The following is a 3,824-nucleotide window of genomic DNA, read 5'->3' as shown; positions in this document are numbered from 1 at the left end:
CCATGGCTGCTGAGCCTGCGCGTCTGGAGCCTGTGCTCTGCAACGGGAGAGGCCACAACAGTCCGCGTCCCGCCAAAAAAAAAAAAAAAAAGTACCCGGAAACGAACTGTCTCCTCTTCTATACGGACTTCTCTCCCTGTGGTCCTCACGTCAGTGAACTGCATCTAAGTCAAGATAAACACCTGAAGTCAGCCTGGGTGCCTCCATCTCTCCCTCCCCATCCCCCAGCTCCACGCCCACAAGGTTCTGATGAGTTTGCCTTCTGCAATTTATCTTCCAGCATATATGCCTCTTAAGACTCCAGGAAGAGAGAGCCACGTGTACTTCATAGGACACATCTCTTTGTCCCGCCCTGGTCTCCTTGCCCCTATGCCACCTGTTTCTCCTGCTCAGAGCAACCTCTCCTCCACGTTTGTGGGACACATTCCTTCAAGTCTTTGCTCACATGCTACTGCCTCCAGAAGCTTTCCCTGAGTGCCCCAGGCCAACTTGGGTGTTCCTTCTGAGACCCCTGCTGTATTTTGCTTGTAACTCCGCCACGGTGGTTATGTTATTTATGGTAGGACAGGACTTGCTTGTTCTAGGACTTATCTAAGAAACACTTCTCTGTGACCGTATTTCAGTTTTCCTTCCAGCCAGACTGCTTCTGGCCTCGAGGGGTGTCTTTAGTTAGTTTCCTGGCATCAGACTCATGTGGATTGATCTGCAAATGATCGATTAAGGAAGGTTTCCTAGGGGGGACTGGGGAGGGAGTGGGGGAAGCAGGACAGTGAAGGGGAGGAAGCCCAGGTACAGCTTCAGGCCAAATCCAAGGGGGCCGTGACCTGGGCCTGCAGGAGAACTCTATAGGGCAGGTTATGTATCACTATCGTTCCAAATCACGGCTGCCAGCCAATGGTTAGGTCTGGAATGGGGATGGAAGATTGGGAAGTAAATTCTCAGGAACTTTTGGCTTTCTACACATGCAGACAAAAAAATCGAAGGGCACAAAAATGGCATAAAGTGATTAGAAGGGATCCGGGCAGAACTCTGTCATTGTTACTACATGAGGCAAATCCTCACACTTGACTCAAAGCAGAGCCTCTTCCATGGTGGTCCTGTCTAGTACTCTTATTTCATATAAGCAAGTCGAAGGAGCCCTGAGTGATGGTCCCTGGTGGGATCCAGGCCCACATCCTCAGCTGCAGAGTCCCACAAGGAGATAGAGGAAGGAGCTCCAGCCTCTCACCTTGTCTCCCAATTCTCACATCACCCCGTCCCATCCTAGACCTGGAAGTTTTATCAAACCTGCCTTCATGACAAACCCTTCCTGATCCCCTTTAAATTCATCCTCACAACCACTCTGTTCGCAGCCCCTGTAGACTGTGCTTCTAGGTAGCAGCAGCAGTGGGGACTCAGCCGCTGTCACCTTGTTCCCCCATCTTCCTATCTTGTAATGAACCTCAGTCTTCTGTGGGTACAGCTCTCCCCAAGACCAACTTCTCCAGAAGATCTGAGTGCCCTGTTTCCTATGAGCCTGTTCCCATCCATCCTCCAACAGAGAGGGTCAGACATCTCATCTTGGCTTCATTTTGCAGCCCAGGACATGTGGCCCTGGATTTTGTTTCAAAAATGCAGGTAGAATAATGCCCTCTTTGAGAAGGCAGACTCTGGAGCCAGATACGCCTGGAGCAAGTTGCTTAGTTAACCTCTCCGTGCCTTGGTTTCTCATCTATAAAAAGGAGATAGTAATAGTTCCTACCTTGCAGGTTGTTGTGCTCATTAAAAAAGATGGTGTATATAGAAATTGGGATCATGCTCATCAGATTGTAAGTTTTCATTAAATGTAGCTACTACATTTGCACTAAATAAATAAAAAAAATTTCTTGACAAAGAATCCTCTAGCACAACCAACCCAGAAAGCACCCACCCATCTCAGCAGAGCTATAGACGTCCACTGTAACTGGTTGTAGATTATGACATCGACTTTCAAGGAGTGGCGACGTGGTCAGTGCCTGGTTGGAGAAGCAGAGTTGGGGCAGGTAGGAGGGTTTAGTGACACGTGTTCATGAGGGACCTGGTTGTTAGACGGGGAGGAGCCACTGTTGAGAACTAGCATGAAGATTCAGGATGCAGAAGATGAACAGGAGGGTTTGGCCCAGGAACAGCTCAGGGCATTTTTTTTGCCAAGATGCTCTGCCCACCTTGGGCTGCTTTTTGAGGATTACCTACATGTGCAACAGCAAATCCCAAATCCCATCCTTAAGGCATGCCTCAGCCTCCCCCTTTCTTTGTCTTGTCATCAGGAAAAGAAAAAATCACAAGGCCTTTATCAAAACAAATTGAGAGCAGCAAAGCTTTGAAATTAAATTTTAATCAAACACCATTAATATCACATCCATTCCTGCTCTACCGAGATGTGCGGCCATTATCACAGTAAACACACCAACATTAAGACACCAGGCCTCCATCTTGTAGCCCCCCTGAGGCCCCACCTCAGGAACCACCGGGCTGCAGGAAAGTCTCAGCAGAGCACAGTGCCCTCTGCATGCCGGGATTAGGTTCCATTTCTCCTAAAGAGGGGAGAGGCACCATCTCTGTTTGCTGGGAGCTCATCCACCTCAAGGTCGAGCTGGGGATGGAGCTCAGCTCTAGTCCATTAACCGAAACCCCCTTTGGGGAACCAAGGAGCAGCCTTGCAGATTGAGCTGACTGGACTCACGCTGCTTTCATCTGTGCTACAAAATTGTCTTCTGGGGAATATACGGAATTAGTCATTTCATCACCCCGGTGCTTTCGTGAGCGTGTGAAGTAATCCGCCACTGGTGAGAGGAGGTCATGGCCACCGAGCCCTGTTGCTTCATCTGGGAAGTCATCGTTAATAGGAGACTAAACAGGTTCTTTATTTTTCCCCTTTTCTTCACAAATGTCTCATACAAAACCGTGACTCATTTATTAGGTGGTTACTTCTCTACCTTCAACCAGACCACAGCCAAGACGGTGAAATGGAATCTAGACACTCATAGGCATGTTATATTTTATACAGTGACTCATACCCAAGATCTTACTTTGAAATGTTTCAAAACCATAGAAAAATTGAAAGAATAGTACAAACGAGATCTGTAAACCCTTCACTGGATTCAGCATTTCTGAACACCTTGCTATCTATTTTTTCATATATATATATGATACCTAGGTATGATATATTTGATATGGAAATATATATAAACATACATATAATACTTTTAACTCTTTGAAAGTAAGTGGCAGAAATCATGATACCTGACCCCTCAATTCTTTAGCATACATGACATGACCTGAGGATAAGGCCATTCTTCTCCATACCCACAGTACCATAGAACATCTAGGAAATTTAGCATTAATTTTAAAATAATCAAATAGATAATCCACATTCATATTTCCAACAATATTAAACCTGATTTTGTGTGACAAACCAGAATATGAGACATGTTTGGCAAAAAGGCTGTATGGGTTGGTGATTTATATTTCTCACTGTATCATGTCAAGAGGTACATAATGTCAGGGACCCCCTCTACTGATGTTGCTGCATTGCTCCCTTAGATAAGATGGGGATCACCCAGTCCCTCCACAGTAAATGCAGCAGCACCTTTTCTCTTCATAAATTAGCTCACTTGTGCAGTGATGCTTTGAGATCCTTGAGGATCCTATTCCCCAAGAACTTTCTTAAAAATTTTATTGAAGTATAATTGATTTACAATGTTGTGTTAATTTCTTCTGTACAGCAAAGTGACCAGCTTTACAATATGTATGTATTCTTTTTCATATTCTTTTCCATTATGGTTTGTCACAGGATATTGAATATA

The 3,824-nt window shown here is 45.5% G+C and overlaps 1 protein-coding gene across 1 annotated transcript in view; it reads left to right on the top strand.

Annotated features, from left to right (window-relative positions):
* Window positions 1-3,824, top strand: part of PTPRT (protein tyrosine phosphatase receptor type T) — an 804,737-nt gene that overhangs the window by 375,933 nt on the left and 424,980 nt on the right. The gene's annotated exons all lie outside the window — the stretch shown is intronic.

The sequence above is a fragment of the Lipotes vexillifer genome, unplaced genomic scaffold, assembly GCF_000442215.2.
Source record: "Lipotes vexillifer unplaced genomic scaffold, Lipotes_vexillifer_v1.1 scaffold53, whole genome shotgun sequence".
In the NCBI taxonomy this organism is placed as follows: domain Eukaryota; kingdom Metazoa; phylum Chordata; class Mammalia; order Artiodactyla; family Lipotidae; genus Lipotes; species Lipotes vexillifer.
Note: the sequence above shows the minus strand (reverse complement) of the source record. Positions and strands in the feature narration are given on the sequence as shown.